The sequence below is a fragment of the Rutilus rutilus genome (genome assembly GCF_951802725.1).
Source record: "Rutilus rutilus genome assembly, chromosome: 12".
NCBI lineage: Eukaryota > Metazoa > Chordata > Actinopteri > Cypriniformes > Leuciscidae > Rutilus > Rutilus rutilus.
In genome coordinates, this window is record NC_140217.1 from 7521791 (window position 1) to 7541438 (window position 19648).

The following is a 19648-nucleotide window of genomic DNA, read 5'->3' on the forward strand; positions in this document are numbered from 1 at the left end:
AACAAATTTTACTTTTCACTTTTCATCAGGATTAGAACAAGATTAATGCTTTGATGGTGCCGGTGGGCTCAAAAGTTGTCATGAATCTTATATATCTATATATATTTATATTTAGAGTATGCACACATGATAATAACAGTAATGTAGCATTTGCTGCTAAAAAGCATCTGTCTCATATCTTCATGTAATTAAAGACTAGTATGCAGCGAAAGCACTTTCTTCAATTCACCGTAAGCCACTAAAAAAACATCATGTTCAGAACAGAACAGAGCATTTTCTTCTGATATATATATATATACACTGCAGCTGTCACGATAATTAGTTGGTTAGAGATTGCGGACAAAGAATGGAGACAGACAGTAACATGATTCATATTATGAAAAGGGAAAAATAACCCTGTGACCCATTCAGTAGATGTGCGAACACAGACACGCACCAGAAGATGACCATTTATAAACTTTTTTAATCTAGCACTCATCTGAACATCAGGCTCTGGAAATGAATTTCAAACATTGTTCATAAAAAAAAAAAGGTGTCATGACGCATCAGGACATGGTCGGCATGGTTTTTCTCTGTCTCTTACCAGCCTCAGGGCACCGGGGGTCAATAGGGACAAAAACCTGCGTATGAAGGTCTTGCTTAAGGCCACATGAGACAAGCGAATGGCAAATCCATTGAAATCAAATTAGGCTTTAAGCATACTCTTAATTTGCTTACAAAATACTATGAGCAAAGCAGTGCAATTTAGACTGTAAAGGCCTAGGGTACATGCATCTCATAATTCAATTTTTAGCTATAACAAGACTGTTTTGCCATGCACACTTACTTGATAATATTACTGATTCAGTATTGGCTCCATTACCAGATGGTATAGACTCAAATCAATTAATGGACTTTTCTCACATTATGTTCTGTCACTTCCGCTGATTTATTGTATGCAGTTGACCCTTAATGGCTTAGTTAGCAATACTGAAGCTAGCTATTTTTCATTCCATGCTGGCATGTGTTTTATGCGCTTGTGAGTTCTTCAAAATGGCTCTTACAAGAAAACCTACTTGCTTAAGAAAGTATAGAGGATTATTATGGAAAAGCTCTTTTACCACAGTCTTTTGATCTGAATATCATTTTCTAAATGTGAAAAATGATTAATTGCAGTGATAAAATGCTAGCTGAGCAACTATGATAGTGTAAGAGTAAAATGTTTCTACAGTATGTGATAAATAACTGGCAATAATAATTCTCGGTCCATTCCACACTGGTAATAACAACTCTTGGTCCATTAGATTTGCTGTAATTTGTAAGACTGTCATGGGCTGAAAATTGAACATATGGTTGGTGGGTGGCGAGAGGACAATAATTACATTGGGAACGATGTGTAAGAAGATTCATATACTGGGGAGCATCCATGGAGTCAACGTGAATCAGACAAATGACCTCAATACAGGCATGTTTCAGCTTTGATTATAGAATGGACACTGTATTGAAGACCGAACCCAAATGAACTCGCTCTCTCTAAAGCCGTCTAATTAACTAATGATGGTTTATAAATGCTTTTATGTGAGGAAATAGATTCTGTATCTAAAGACAACAACCTTGCAGGGTTTCTTAGTCACAGAACTAGCCTGTTTTTATAGCCAAACATGGTCAAACTCTTGACCTATAATTTCAGAGACATAATCGAAATCACTTCCCGTAGTCTGGAGGTTAAGATCATGGCTAAATATTGAGTTAACCCTGGTGTATAAAAACAAGCCACTGTTGGATATCAGATGTTAAATAAAACCAAAGTTCGTTGGAGTTGTAGAAACTTGATGGCATGTCTGATTAAAACACGGGACAAATACCAGTCGTTTGGTCTCTCTTATTTTAGGTTCAAGATGCTTAAGTCTTGAGTAATTCACATAACATGAAGTTCATGGATTCACATGAAGCAGATTCACAAGATGTAAATGGACAGGCGTTAACTCAAACTCATATAATTCATCAATAAACATATCAACAACATATATATACTCAATCCAAATAATGATTAAATATCCAATCCAAACAATTCATAAACAAATTCAAACAATACAATTGGCAAAACAGACTTACTCAACACATCCCTAAGGAAATGACTCAAAGGACATGCTTGAGTGTTCATTCAAACACCCACACGTCACCAATACAAAAGAAACAAAGGAAAGAAGTGAGGTCTACTTATAGACCTTGACCAGGGGTGGTTGGGTAATGTAGTGCACTAGATTTGGTAGTGTAGTCTGCTTGGAATAGTGGGATATAGTGTCATTTTGTTTTATCTGGACCAAAAATAAATGTGATACTAAATAAATAAAACATTTCTGAACAAACTTCAGCTTTACTAAAGCAATATCACATGAGCAAGAGTGTGTTATGGTTGCTTATTAGCATGCTTGTGATTACCCGTGTTAACAAGAGGCAGCACATTTGTGTGATTTTACTTTTATACACAGTTCAATAAACAAGAAGTTAATGTAACTTAAATTTTTAGGCACAATATTGGCTGTTACTTTGTCTGTTTGTCTTTTCCACACAAAGCCTGAACAGACAGCAGTGGTGTTGCAACATTTTCATGGCCATTCGTAACTATTTTACATTTTAGATTATTCATAAAAAATAAGTATGATCTGCTATACCATGATGAAACCCCTTTGTACGAATTCAGACGAAATTGCCATCTGGTAAACAGTCACGTTTTCTCATGAGATCGGGTTGGGTTTCCTCTCTGAACAGATCGGCGTTTTGATCGATTCGTTTGAATGAATGATTCAGTGATCACATGTAATGATGTCACCTGCAGAAAGAGACAATGAAAAATCCCCACCATTAAGACAAAGACTAACAGTGTGTCTGAAAGAAAAACCGACAAGCGGAGAGATACATTGAAAAAGCCCAGTGCTTTTGGACTGTCAATGTTGTTTGACAAATCAGATTTAAGGACCAGTGTATAATTTTAAATCTATAAAAAAAAAAAAAATGTATAAGGTATAATTTGTACAGATAATACTCCACTTTCTTTTGAAAATATTAGGAAATTAGCCTTTAAGAACAAATATAGTAGTATCTTAGCCTATATTTGATTAAACAGCATGTTTTTAAAGGTAATTTGTGAAATGTATACCTTGACTGCAATGTTTTCTACATTATAAAGTGCAATAAAATATCTCATTTACATTTATCTGATGCTTTTACTGTGGCTTGTGCTTGAAATGCCTGAAACACAGATATAATATTGTGCTGGGAATATGGGATAGATGAGACATAGTCTTTAACCTCTTCCCTGCATGAGAGCAGAAAACATCTGGAAGATAATGTTTTGTGGAAGTGTGTTTATCAATGGTCATTCCGTGGAAAGTTTCATCCCCCCGTCATTCCGTGGAAAGCAAATTTCCTCCCCCTGTGGTATTATATAAATAAATGAAACTATAATTGTTCTGAACCCTCTCTATAGCAGGGTCTTCAGAGGGGCCTGTGACCCTAGGTGGTCTGTAGCGGTACAGTAGGGGGTCAGCCAATTATTGTATGATCTCAAACTAACTTTAACTGCATTACACAAAAATACTATAAGTTGTGTAAAATTTTGTATTGACCCTGTCATATTTATCCAAAGCAACTTACAAATGAGGACAAACAGATTTAGTAGATTTCCTGCTTTTATGGTCCTTGTTCTTCCACAGCTGCAGAGGCTGGTGTATCAGATTACAGCTGTAGAGAACCCAGACTGTAAATGAACTGGTTTTAGTAATTTGGGAAATCTACTCCCTAGCCATCACAGGACCTCTAGTGTTACCAGTTAATATTGTCAGCTTTCAGGATATGGATATGTGTTTCCCCTAATGGACTCAAGATAAATGAAAAGTCTGACTGCATATAATCTATTATCTAAGACTTTTGGGTAAACTAAAAAAAAAAAGAGGTTGCGGTGAGGCAATGGAAGTGCATGTGGCCAAATTTGCGCACACACACACACACACACACACACACACACACACACACACACACACACACACACACACACACACACACACACACACACACACACACACACACACACACACACACACACACACACACACACACACACACACATTTACATTTATTAATTTAGCAGATGCACTTACAAATGAGAACAATAGAAGCAGTTAAACTAACAATAGGACAACAATATGCAAGTACTATTTAAAGATGATAGATATAGAATAGAAAATAAAGTGTTAGTATTAATGGATCAAGTGTTGTTTCTTGAAAATGGACACGGACACGGAGTTGGGCAGGTCATTCCACCAGGAAAAGGTCCAAGAAAGAGATTTAGTGCCTCTTTGAGATGGCACCACAAGACGGCGTTCACTTGCAGAGCGCAAGTTTCTGGATGGCACATAAGAGTTTAAGTAAAAGGGAGCAGAGCCAGTGGTTGTTCTGTAGGCAAAAGTCAGTGACTTGAATTTGATGCTAGCAGCAACTGGCAACCAGTGCAATTTAGTGAGAAGAGGAGTGATGGGTGCTCGCTTCAGCTCATTAAAGACCACTCTAGCTGCAGAATTTTAGATCAGTTGCAGAGGTTTGATACTGCAAGTTGGAAGACCTGCCAGGAGAGCATTACAGTAGTCCAGTCTGGATATAACAAGTGCTTGGACAAGGAGTTGTGTAGCATGCTCTGATAAGGGCCTGATCCTCCTGATCTGCAGGACCGGGCAGTTCTAGAAATGTGGTCTGTAAAGTTCAACTGATCATCAATCACAGCTCCAAGGTTCCTGGCTGACCTTGATGGAGTTATGGATGACGAGCCTATAGCTGATATAGCTGAGATGCGAGCACCTACCGTCGGATCATCAGGCTGGAATGAGAGGTAGAGTTGTGTGTCATCAGTGTAGCAGTGATAGGAAAAGCCTATCACACACACACACACACACACACACACACACACACACACACACACACACACACACACACACACACACACACACACACACACACACACACACATGAACACACACACACACACACACACTGTTAAATCTTCTTTTAAAGCATATACTGTAAGAATCGGTGAAACACCTGTGAAAAATCAATACAGACATTTAAAAAAATATTCTTAACTTGCTCTGAACCCATATCCTTTAATGATTCTCTCCAGTGCTTTTGATGTCCTAGAGAGCTTTATTTATTTAATGAAGCTCAAGTCTTTTACTGCTCAGGCAATAATAAATGTCTCCGCTGACTTTTTAATTGACTTTATATGTGAGAATTCAAGCTGTGAGGTGTAGTGTCCAAAGGCTGCCATGGCCTGGGTTGTTTTTCTTCCTGCTTGACCTGGATGAATTCCTGCTTTAATCTGTTTTTTTTTTTCAAAAGCAGGGTCCATATTACATATCCATAAAGGCAGCTGCCGCTTAATTCCTCTATATCTCATTCTGCCAAGTTTAACACATAAGTTTTCCTTTGAACTGCACTCTCAACAGTCTGGATCTGAAAAAGACTAGAAGATTAAATCCAGAAGATTGAAATATTTTGTGTGAGCTACTCACAAACCCTTTATTTCTGACAAAGGAATCAATGTAAAATGAAAGTTTAATACATTTTACATCCCACGCAACACCTTAACCATCATTCTCATTCTGATTTATATCAGTAAATGCAACAGATATTTTGTCTTTTGATGATATGTTAGAAATACTCCCTCACAGGGTCCAAAATGATGTGACCATATTGGAAATCAGTGATTTAAAATCTAATTTAAACCTTTAAAAGAAAGGTTATAAAAGAAAATCATAGTCCACTATTTCTAGGTTAATGATCAAATGAGAAAATGCATAGCATTAATCATGTGAACTGAAAAGGTCAGATTTTAAAGATTTTTAAATTGAATTGCACAAATATTGATTGTTTTTAGACAAGTTTCTCAAACACTCCCCTCCATCTTCTATTGGCCAGTAAACAGATGACCCCGCCCCACGATCACACCATTGGTCAAGCCAGTGTTACTGTGTTTGCTGGTTGGATTGCAGAATTCAGGGGAATATATTAGATATGGTACAATGTGTTAAACGGAAAAAAGAATAGGCCTATTAGACACTTTGATAACTGAAAGCATAAAATAAACATACTATAATATAACAAAAACACAAGTTTGAGCATTTGAAGAGCTTTGTGAATGACAAGTGGCCAAATCTTTGGTGTAGATTCTGTTGGATAAGAACTGGGAGAACATATTTTAAAATAAATGTACACATTTCTCAAATTTAAGATTCAATAGATAATATACTGAGAACAGATCAAATAAATGCATGTGCCAATAAAATCGGAAGGATTACACGCTTTTGCATCTGGAAAAGGTTGATGTTGTGACCAAAACACCATTAGTTAATGTCTCTGGCAAACACAATGTATTTCTCAATGGATTTGATCTTTCCGGAGGCTCTGTGCGCTTTGAAGACTCCTGAGAAATGAAAAGTATGTCCAGAGCTATTAATCATGAGTGGACATACATCTCCAATGTGAGATGTTGAATAAAAAGTGCAGATGATGAAAAATTGTCTCATAAGTCATTTACAATAAGCACTCACTGGTGTTCTTTGTTGGATTTGCAGTTACGGTCAGTCTGTTCTCCTTGAATAAAACACAAATGGTTTGTCTCTTCTGGGATTGAGGTCTATTGAAATTACAATAAATGTGCAGAAAATTGTGGCTTTGGATCTGGCTTTGGTGTAAGAATAATGTTTGTAATTTGTTTTACAATTACATGATTAGAAATGTTATATAAACAATCTAACAAAACAAATTTAATATGAAAAATAGCTTATTTTAAACATCAAATATCTGGCTATTTTTTAATGCATACAATATATTTTTCATAATGCATGGTTTAATTTTTATAAATTGATTTATAAAGAGTCTATTTAATTTTGATGTTTATAGCTAGAAGATTACAAATAAATGAATACAATACAAAAAATAAAACATTCAATATAATATAACATTGTCACATACTGCTGAGCCAAAACATTATGACCAGTCACAGGTGAAGTGAATATCATTGATCATCTCCTAACAAGGCCACATATTAAGGTCTGGGTAGATTGGACAGTAAGCAAACAATCAGTTCTTGTAATCAATATGTTGGATGCATGAGAAATGGGCAGGAATAAAGATCTGAGAGACTCTGACAGGGTCAAATTGTTATGGCAAGGCGACTAGGTCAGATTCTGAACAACAAAGGCTATCTATCCCGTTTGGTCCGAGCCAACAGAAGGTCTACTGTTCCACAAGTCATTTAAAATGTTACATACATTGCATTGCACTCTGTTGTGTAGCTTCAGACCAATCAGAGAGCCTATGACCCCTGTCTACTGTTGAAAGCAGCTACAATGGGCACACAAGTGTTAGAACTGGACCTTGGAGCAGTGGAAGAAGGTCGTCTGGTCCGATGAGTCTCGTTTTCTTTTACAGTGCAAAAGTGTGACCCTCTGGGCAATGTTCCGCTGGAAAACCCTGGGTCCGGCCATTCATATAGACTTAAATTTGACATGTGCCACCTACCTAAACATTGTTACAGAGCAGGTCCACCCCTTTTAAAAATGTTCAGGAGGCTAACCTTCTTTCACAGAGTATTTGATTAAAAAACAAAATTAAGATGAGTTTCAGAACTCTGTAGCCCACTACATTTGATTTGCCGAAAGAAAAAGAGCACTTTAAAAACTGCTGGGTTGCTTCAACCCAACTTTGGGTCAAATATGGAAAAACCCAGCCGTTGGGTTAGATTATCACATTACATTTTTAACCCAACGTTTGGGTTTGTCCATATTTGACCCAAAGTTGGGTTAAAACCACCCAGCATATTTTAGAGTGAGTCAGTGTGAGAATCAGTCAGTGAGAAAAAAAAAAAAGAACTGGAGAAAGAGAGAAGGTTAGGCAATGTGAGAAACACAACAAAACAAGTCTCCAGACCCTCGTCTCTGGACTGTTTTGTCTTTCAACGGTGTCTAGAGAATCATGATTCATTACACAAACACTCATGGATTCCATTTGTTCATCACAACAACGAAAAAAGCTATTTGATTTTTTTTTTTTTTGCTGGTAAATAAACTCAAAAGACCAACTAAGATGCACCTGCAATTCAAATGCACTTCCCCAAGTCCCTTTAAATGTAAGTGCAAGGGAATGTAAATACACACTAAAGAACCAGCCAATGAATGATTCAGACACTGGGGATAGATAAAGATACATATTTGTAGGGCTGAGCAAATATGGGCAGAACTTCACTGCCTAGTTCTTCAAAAAGCCTTTTAAACATGTGAATTAAACGTGGCACAATGGCCTTCATAATCACAGTATGCTAATGCCTATCTAGTGCAGGAATTTCACCAATATGCTGATTGAGGACTGTTGGGACACTCCAGGCACAGGATGGTTCTGTCGGGAGAGACAGAGTCATTTGCACCTCAATGACACGTCCGTACCATTTGCTTCACAGGACATATGCTTTCAACTATACTGTTTATTTACTAGTGTGTTCTAATATGTAACTATGCCATGTTTGGTCTCATCTGACAGCCTATAAACTGAAACTGAAATGAATGGTGGTGAACTTAATAGAGATATTTAAGTATCCTAATGTACAATTTGGTACTATTGATTAAACATGCATTGAGGAGAATGTTAATGTTCTTCTCCCCCTCTTGATCTCCACCCATTTGCCTCATCTTTTGGTTTCCTGTCAGTTGGGTTTGGTGTTGGTATTCCACTCATGTTTAACAATGCTTTGCTCAGGGTATAAGAAGGAAAAGTAACTGTTGAGGAGAAAGGCTTTAACCCTGCCACTCCCGCACACCGGTGCGTAACCTCATACTACAAGAAAGGCTTTTAGGGCCTCTTCTGCACGACAGTGCTTTATTTGTTACAACTAAGTTTTCAATATAGTATGTTGTTCCATTCTACTGTCTGTATATTTAAACATGTAACTTAATAAATAACTTTGCCTGCTTTAAAGGCTTTGAGAATCTTTCCTTTTATCACTGATTATGTTGAAAGCTAAAGTGATTATAACTTTCGTTATCTAAACGTTCAGGTTAAATCCTACATTTTCCTATCAGTTCTAAGGAAGACTCTTACCTTTAAAGGGATACTCCACTTTTTTCGGAAATAAGCTCATTTTACAACTCCCCCAGAGTTAAACAGTTGAGTTTTACCGTTTTAGAATCCATTCAGCCGAACTCCGGGTCTGACGGTACCACTTTTAGCATAGCTTAGCACAGATCATTGATTCTGATGAGTCCAGTAGCATTTCTTTCAAAATGACCAAAGAGTTTCAATATTTTTCCTATTTAAAACTTGACTCTTCTGTAGTTAAACCGTGTACTAAGATCGACGGAAAATGAAAAGTTGCGATTTTCTAAGCCTATATGGCTAGGAACTACTCTCATTCCAGCGTAATAATCAAGGAACTGTGCGGCCGTACCATGGGTGCAGCAGGCGTAATGATATGACGCAGCGCCTGAAAATAGTCCCCAGCTCGGTAACTTCTTCCAACGTGACCGGGACTAAGTTTGTCTAACCTATTAGACCTATTTTCAGGCGCTGCGTCATATCATTACGCCTGCTGCACTCATGGTACAGCCGCACAGTTCCTTGATTATTACGCCGGAATGAGAGTAGTTCCTAGTCATATAGGCTTAGAAAATCGCAACTTTTCATTTTCCGTCGATCTTAGTACACGGTTTAACTACAGAAGAGTCAAGTTTTAAATAGGAAAAATATTGAAACTCTTTGGTCATTTTGAAAGAAATGCTACTGGACTCATCAGAATCAATGATCTGTGCTAAGCTATGCTAAAAGTGGTACCGTCAGACCCGGAGTTCGGCTGAATGGATTCTAAAACGGTAAAACTCAACTGTTTAACTCTGGGGGAGATGTAAAATGAGCATATTTCCGAAAAAAGTGGAGTATCCCTTTAAAGAATAAGAGGTTAAAGAATAACAACAACTTTAATGGAGTAATGGAGTCAGATTAATTATATTGGAATCAGATAAATATTTGAATTATACACGTCATCCTTCAACTGCCTTTTGTTCCGATTATTGGTTCAAAGTAGCAGCGTAAGTTTCCAGCCTTACATATTTATCTATTTTAATATTTAAAAGATAAATAGCTGTTTGTCATTGAACATAATCATGCACTGAATGCCAAAGAGAATCAGATTTAGCTTTCTTGTGTGAATGAGTTTTAAAGTATTTTGAAGTAGCATAATAATTTAAACTGAGAAGTTATAGAATTGCCAAGCATGACAAGTTAAAGGGGTCATACTTTTGTCATTTTTCATACTCATACAGAGTTATAACAAAATGACTTCCATTTACACAAAAAATTAACACACAAAAATGGTAAAAGTTTAAGTTAAATTAAAATGTAAGTTTAATTGCTGCCCCAATTTTACCCTAATCTGCAATTGCAGTTATTCGCGGAATTATCAACTTTACGTGGGTTGTGCCTCGGCACGGCACAGCGCGGATGAATCCAATGTTTTGAGGAGAATGTGCGGCTGTCAGTCGCCGCGCCGGTGTGGAAACTGTCATTCGTAATCACAGATTCTACTTTTTGGACTAACATAAGAATTTTGACCGGAAAATATCATCTGAACAAGCAAGTAACATCCACTTTTGTTCTGACCAACTAAGGGAAAAAAAGCATTGCAGTAAATCACGCTGATTAAATCTAACGATCGCTTATCATATCACGTCAAACCGTGCAAATTATACTTTGTTCTCAAATTGTTAATGTTAACAACATCAGCATTGCGTGACTACATTTAATGCCCTTCCGATATTTATCCTTGTTTTCGCATGGGCCCGGAACTTTTTTTTCTGTAGCCACTCCGAAGTCCGAAGTCTTTTGCATTTTACAACGGGTGAATCTCCAGTTGTCACTGGTGATTGTCGTTTGAACCTTTCTGGATCCGCCATCAAATTGATAAGTTTAATTATATCAAGTGCTGTGAGAAAAGGTTATAAATCTCCTCCACCAACTCATAGCCTACTAACCGATACACCTTCTTTATGTGTACAGATGTGACGTAATGACGCAAACACATGCTCGAATTTCCCGCGGAAATCCACCAGTAACACTGGAATTAAAAACATAATTACAAGCTTACCGTTTTGAATTGAGCTAAGGCAAGCAGATAGTTTTGAACACTGGCTGGTTATGTACTTGCTTAAAATTTTATTTTGGTTAATTTTTAACCCAAAAAATTACGGACTGCAGCTTTAAGTAAAATCAAAGCTACAACCTACAGTGATGAGTTCATTGTACTTTTTGAACAGTTCGAACATATTGATGAAGAAAATTGAGCTGCAGCTTTAAAACTAAATAGAAATAGAGAGCAAAGATGACAGAAATCATTGTGACTGACAACCTAAATGGAAGGAAACAATAGCTTACAGGAGATCACTGGAGTATCACAAGGAGATTTCACAGGTAAGTAGAGCAGGTAAATTGTCTGTAATCTGTACTGGAGAGACCAGACTAAGGGGCCGTTTACACTGTTTTCAACTAAAAAAGGAAAACAATGTGTTTTGGCTGTTCATTCACACAACAGCGTTTTGGGGGCCTGCAAAGCGCAAATTTGTCGTGCTCATGCGGATTACGTGTTCAGTCTATAGGTGCTTAGTGTTTCTTTACAAATGTAACGGACGTTGGCCAGTAAGAGCTGTCCATGTAAACCTCATTCCCCTGGCCTCAAGAGGCGCGCTAGTGACTGATGCTAGCGGCTGCAGTCTTTAGCGTCCTTGTTATAGCGTGCCAGAGAAATCCCGCTCAGAGCGGGTCAAGTTTGGTGCCATGACCCGGATAGGAGTGAGGTTTAGGGGGTGAGTGTAATGGACGTAGGCCAGAAAGAGCTGTGTGTGTGTAAACTTCACTCCCCTCTCCTCAAGAGGCGCGCTAGCGGCTGCGTTCTTACCTTTTCGTGTTTCTTTAGAAATAAATAATGGAAAAATTGAGTCTTTAAACGCCTCAGATGTAAAGTTATTCGCTGTCAAAGTGACGTCAAAATGAATGGGAGTCAATGGAATGCTAACAGCAGGTGATGGTCTGCTAATCAATGGCGGCGCCCGGGGAAGCTTCAATTTTTTCCCCCTGTTTGAATCCTGCTCGGTTACACTAAGTGTCATCAGCTACTACTGGTCTGGCAGCATAACATAGCGTTTTTAGTCATTTTTGTGGATCCGTGTGAACGGGGATCGTTTTGACAACACTGTTGTCTGTACACAAAAGGAAAAACTTTTCCGTTTTTAGTACATCGTTGTCGTGTAAACGCACCAAAAGAGTGGCTCTGAGGTGTGTGCTTTTATACAGGGATGCTGTTTCTGACTATGATTGGACTGGTGAACAGATGGAGAGCGTACGTGACTTTTGTAACACACTTTAACTTGAACTGTAGCTACTACTACTAATCAGACTCTCTCTTTCTTTCTCATGCATAAATTGTTGAGACCCTCTGTCTGGATTTGTCATTGAATCTGTCTGCTTTAAAAATAGCCCATCTGTAAGTCAATGCGGTGGCTGGACCGTCAGAGAGGCCAAATATCAAACAAGGAATCATCTGGAAATGTATTCAGACAGTGTACTTGCTGTCCAGGATATTATTATTAATATTCAGCCTCATATTGTTACGTGTGCTCACATGAATTATGTGCTGAAACATTTTTTTCATTTAAAAAATGTGACAGAATGTTTTTGAAACTCAGATCATCTTTCGTGAAAGTGTGATGGTATATAGAACATGCCTCAGGACAAATTCAAAATAACTTTTTTAAGACTATAAGACTTTAATAAGGCTATTTTTAATTTATCTATAAAAACTAGGGTTTCACACAGATCATCACCTAAACAAATGTTACAAATATGAAATGTTTCAAATGATGTGCACTCACTGGTAAAACTTACTCACTTGATTTCACACACTGATGTTTACTTCTCGAAGTTCTCGCCTTTGTTTAGTTTTATTTTTCTCCTGCATCAATATTTAGCTAATCTGAATATTCTGAATACTGGCCTGAATATATTGATTACCTTTAGTAAATCATATGTCACACTGAATAAACATTGTTTATGCATCATCCTGGATCCATCAGTTCCCGCATCCAATGGAGATATTGAAGAACCATTGAAATTCACTGGGATTGCAGACTGCAGTGTCTAGTCTTTCAAATGTCAAGATCATTTTGTATTGGTGTAATATTTGTTAAATATAACTGAAGTGTGGCGAGAAGCAGGGCGGGGCCGAGAGCCGTGGGAACGGAGCGAAGCCAGTGGCACGAGTGCTAATGAGCGTCACCTGCGCACCACACTGGTCTCGAGTCCCACGGCAGTCGTCCGGGAGGGGCTTTTGTTTTGTTGTTTGTTTATTTTGGTGATTAAAATTATGTTGAATGTTTGCTGGTTCCCACCTCCTTTTCCCTGAACCTTAGTCTTTAACCAAATGTCCAAATACTTAGATCAGTGTTATTTTAATATCATTGATATACTATTATAGTTTTTTTTAATCATTTTGAATTAGATATTTTGTGTTTTCATTTTAATTTTAGTTAAGTTGGTAGTAATTTTGTTGTGTTTTTGTCAATTGTATTCGTTTTTTAAAATGTCTAGTTTAACGTTTTAGTTTTTATTTTATTTCATTTTAGTTATTTCAGTACCTCAATTTTGCCAGTGAGGACTCAACATGACATGAAGGCGAAATAGAATCTGGGAAAGTTTTCAGGAGAGGGCTCCCTCTGGCGGTTGGATGAATGGATACCATTCATTACATTGCTCTGGCAACTAGCTGAAATAAAATACGTTTTTTATTTATTTATATATTTTATATTATTTCAGTTAATGTTTATTAAGTAATTACATAAAAAATAAAATCTGGACTAGAGTATCAAAAAAAGTGTCCAAAAAAACAAAACCTGAAAAAAAATAATCAACATACAGTGCTAGTCAGCTGGTCAATTTAGCTAGCGTTGGCCTGTAAATAAGGACTGATAACACATCAGTGGATTTCACTACAGCCCATCATTAACACTGGTATGTAACTTCCTCTTCTTCCTTCCTCCCTTAATTTCGCCTTTCCTTCCACTCATCCTGTCATCTCATGGGATATGTTACCAACTATCATCTTGCATCTACTGTGCCTTTTTGTACTTTTCTCTAGTGAGCTGCATAATGAGAAGTGTAAAAAATGAACCAGCGCTTGTTGCTGAAATCTCCTGCAAAGTGACACAAATCTAATTGAATCTATGTATAACAGCCACATTATACATTTATTTTATTGAATTGATACAGTTTATGTTTTAATATTATTATAAACAATTTAATGATTATGATGATTATGATCAAATCAATCAGTCAATTCATGGACCAAATATTGCATCTTAATGAAATGTAATTAATAAACAATTAACTTCTGATACTGATGTTGAGATGCAAATCTTGTGAACCTGCAGTGAAAAACCCTCAGAGTAACCTTGATAAACATGCTCACCTGAAAATATCCTTGATAAACATGTTATCTTCAGTTACACGATGAGAGAAGAACAACTGAATATGTTCACAATATTCACAACCCATCAGTGATGAAAACAACACGATACATACGACATTTTAAGCAGAGCTATGCCATTCATTCAAGTTCAATATAATTAAAAAAGTAATTGTGTACACATCCCACCTTCTGGCAGTGCAGGACAAAAGGAACTAATGAAGTGAAAAAAATATGATGCAACACTGCTTTTTGCTCCCATATTTAATAAAAAAATGCAACGTTTCGACCCTGCTGGGTCTTCTTCAGGAAAATGCATTCAAGTTCAAACATCCTTTAGTTTGAGATCATCTTACCTGAGCTTTGCTTTAGATAGATGCAGTCGGGCCAGTCGTGTCATATGACAGTCGCAGAATCAATGTGTCATCAGTGGAGGAAACCTAAGATGCAGCCAGTGTTGCCAGATTGGGACGGTGATTTCCAGCCCAAAAGCTCACCAAAACCCGCCCACTACAAGAAAAAACCGCCCAAAATTTTACTGCCGCCAAAATAATATGATATAAATTCATTACCATGTCATTCAAGGTTGATAAGCACATTTTTTATCTCCTTAAAACAAAATAACAATGATAAAATAAAATAAAAAATAAAATTCCAGGAAAACAGATCAAAACAGGGCAATAATAAAGGAGAATTAGCCAATATGACTAAAATGTCCAGATGGACACTGTCAAAACGGCAATCAAGAAATGAACCGATTACTTTAACCCTCGGAAGTACACATTGCAGAACATAACGCAGAATTTAGCAGTCAAACTCATTCATCGTTGATTCAAACCTTTTTCAGCAGCTGTCAGGGTCGAGTATAGTGCAATCTGGACGGTGTAAAAGTTGCCGATGTCTCTGGTAAGGTTAGGTTAGTGTGCACATGGCCATGGACATATTTCACGTCCCTCATTTCATTTCAAGTCATTCAACTGTGCTCTCCTCAGAGTTATATTCACCATCTATCTCCCACCAGGTGTACGTTTTTAGAGTTGCTCACTATCTTACTCTTTACTGTGTAGATAAAACTTACTGTTTAGTAGGCTATAGCTAGCCTATCACTTTGGCATTAGCGATCACTTGAATATACAGCTACAGCTTATCGCGCTCAATCGCATCTGCCTGCTGATCACTGATTGGCTAAAAGTGCGTGCTCGTCGGTGATGTCAACACTAACGCCAGCTGACTCTGCATGGGCGCGCGTGTGTGTACAGTAATGTCATGATGACTGATTTTATGGACTACATGCACACTTTAGTTTAGTTTTTTAATCAATTAGACTTTAAAATGTAGATGTTTGAAAACCGCCGAACTGACCCCAAACCAGCCCAAATTTTGTCCACCCGCCCAAACCCTTTTTTACCCGCACAATCAAATTCAAAACCGCCCAATTGGGCGGGAACCCGCCCAATCTGGCAACACTGGATGCAGCGAGCAGCATGATGAAAAACATGGACTTTTCATCTCGTCCTTCTATTAAGTGATAGAAGCATTAGAATAGCATGAAAGATATTTTCTATTGTGAAGATCTAAATGATATAAATAATGCTAAGATTTTCTTATTGTAGTTCGCTTACTAATGTAATTTTTTCACTGTGGGTTTGAGTTGACTGCCAAAGCTGATATAATCATCATTGCAGTTTATTCTTTTATCATGACAAAAAAACAGAAAGAAATATAGGATGTGAAGCACATCCATTCAAATAAACGACGTGAATTATAGATGGGGATTATTTTTGTAGAACATTGCGAAGCAGCTCAAGATGGAATATAAAAAACTCCAAGTATCCTGCACATCTGCACTGAGAAACGGCTCCTCGGAGAGCTCCGATTGCAAAGCCACAAGTCGTGTAAGAAACTGTCCTCAGTTGCCAAACCTTGAAGTGTATAAATCATCTATCAAAGATTACAGGCCTTGTTTAAATTGAGAAGACGGCTTGGATGCTCTACTGTAACTCAATATTGTCATCTCACAGTTTTAACCAGACTCCCAGACTTTGTGTTTGGCTCAGCTCTGATACATGGTCTCTTGTACTTTGCAATGATAATGGACTTCAAAAAGGACAACCCCCTTAAAAAATGCTGCCGAAATACATTTATCCAATGTTTTAACCTTTGACTAGACAAGAATAAGAAAATTTTGTTTTAAATTGTTTTATTCAAATTGCAGATCGTAAATCAAGACCTACTTGAATGGGACATATTATTCCCTTTTTCAAAGTTTTGGGAACTCACCATTGGCAGGGCTCAATCCGAGGGGCGGGATAAACGGTTGTCTTATAGGATAGCGCTACAACCAGCCAGAGCGTTTTCCCACCAGCGGAGCTAGTTGATAGATTAAACTTTTGCCCTATCCAGTCGGCAAAACTCCGAACACATCTTCCTTTTTAATAATGACTTAAGTGCCGTTCTTTGTTCTTTTCTCAAAGAAAAGCTTAACTCCAAGTCCTCCAGAGTCGCAACCAAAGCTGAATCGAAAGACCGCTGTTCGCCAGCAGCAGCCATCGCGGAACTGTCGCAACTCTGCTGTCATCATGTTAAGCCCACCAACCGACTCTATACACGATGTGATTGGCCTGAGTAGAGTTTGGTTTTTCCAGCTCGAAAGCCAATGGAGAATTGCTAGACGACCCTGGCTGCAAAATACAATTTGCTGCCGCTAGGGTGCGTCTAGATTTCTAGGCTACTGAAATAGGTTTTCATGCTTGAATGTTTAAAAAACACATTATTTTTCACTTATTTTACACTGTTGCAGCACCTCTCTTCGCAGTCTGTCAGTAACGCTCTGTTTCGTTCCTGTCTCTATGAAGCCCCTCCTACCGAAAAGCGCAATGTGCTCTGATTGGCTGGTGGACCAGTTCAAGCTTGTTTCAGAAATGTCACGCCCCTTGCCATAGTCGTAGCTGTGTTTGAAATTACCCCCTATACCCTCATTCACTATTCCCTACATTACTCCACTAATATAGTCCACTTGAAGGAGTGAATGAAAATGAGAATTCAGACACTGAATGCGTCGGAAGGGCTGCCGCTTTTGCATAGTTTGGGTTTGCTCTAGTTCTGCCTCACGATGCCCCAAGAGCGTGCCGCCCATGCAGGCAGCCAAACCAGCACCGCAGGTCTCTCAGCCCTGCCCAGCAGCGGAAACCAGCCAGCGCCTCAGGCCAGCGAAACGCTTCCCGTTCCCCAAACACCAGGGCCCGCGGCCAAAGCTCACGCTGGACCCAGAGCCTAGGAAGTCGTCCTAGCCAGAAAAAGAAGGGGGCCATGTCTCGCCATGGCCAGACAACCCCTGAAGATCGTTCGAGTGCTTCTCACAGCTCCCTCTTCAGTTCAGGCGGCTGGAGATGTATTAACTGCAGAACACGGGCCCGTCTCTCTTCACGCACATCTGCAATCAAACGCTGTTTCTCCCAAACACCTGGGAGGTCGGGTCCCCGAGTATTGGCAGCCCGCCCCCAGACTTCATTCAACCCCTACCCACTCGGGCCGAGGCCTGGCAAGCTCTCCCCGGAGTGTCAGCTTGGGTAATGAATACTATAAAGCAAGGCTACTCGCTTCAGTTCGCTCGCAGACCCCCACGCTTTCACGCAATAGTCAACACATTGGTAAGAAGCAACGAGTGCTCCAGAGTCTTGCCTTGAGTTTGGGCCCAATGACTCAAGAGTCGACCAAGACATGGCTATGTACCCAAGGTGCTCTCAACTCCGTTCAGAGTTACTAACGTAACCTTGGTTCCCTGAGAGATAAGGGAACGAGTGTTGCGTTGCTGGCCGTGCTATTATGCTTATGTCAGGTGCTTTCACTTCAGTCCATTTAACCTGTCTCTATGGCGAAGAATGGGCTATTTATAGTCTGCAACCACGCCCATTCTGACGCGCTTCGGTGCGAGCGAGTGCGGAAGCGCTCTGATAGGATTGTGCGTCCTCGCAGCTTCGCTATAGGTTTGTGCAGTTGCCGCAGCACAGCCAATCAGCGAGCTTAGACAGCTTGCACTGAGCTCGCTGTGCGGCTGCACTGCGTTTTAAAAATAAAGTTTTCCCAATGTGTTTGCAACGCAATACTCGTTCCCTTATCTCTCAGGGAACCGAGGTTATGTTAGTAACCGAGTACGTTACTGATATAGAGAATAACTCCCTTTGGAGTGGACTTTGTGCTTTGTAACTTTGCAGATCTTTTTCATGTGCAAACAGCAACATTTCACATGCACAAGAAAGTTGAAAATGTAAGGTCAGGTCTATTTTATTCATGACTTTCAAAGTACACTGTAAAAAGTGGAAACTGCAATTGTTACAATGAACAAGTATTTCTACCTGATTTAATCCATAAAAAAAGTTTTGTTGGTATAAATTGCTAAATTTAAGTTGAAACAGTGATGTTAAATTATATTTTTGGCTTGAATAAAACCAGTTACCATTTTTTTCCACACAGCTCAACTACTCTATCTCCTTTGTTGGCCTCCATATTTCTCCATGAATACATCCATTTGAATGGTGTTGTTTGAATTGCCTGTAATCTGCAGAAATGCTCTGCTGAGGTCTCCAACAATATTTACAAGGGTCCGGTGCCTCACTACCTTAAGTTTTCCATTAAGATGTCCATTGATCTCTCTAGTCTACAGGAGAGGCTCATGCTGAACTAGAAAAACACTGCATTCTTTGGTGAGCAGCACCTGGGTCATTCTGATATAATTGTGCTGGATAATTTTTAGGATTTTTAAAAATAATTTCATTTGAAAAGGTTACTGCTGAACTTTCCAGAAATCACATTTTCCCACTTCAGCTCCAAAGTATCATTAACTATGATGTCAGAAAAATGAAACTGCAATTTTAATTAGTGAAATGTCACAGCATAATGGGACTGAACTGAAAGTGAAGGGACATGGACAAAAACTACAGACTAAACCTTATGCACCAGAGAAACAAATGCGCAGCCATCTTTATAATGTTGTGTTTGAAAATTAGCTGAAGTGGTTTATTGTAGAGTTAACGAAAGTTATCATGAGCATTGTAGGCTAATGTTTGAAGCCGATTTCATAATAAATGTCAGTATAAGATTTCAAAACGAGCGGTT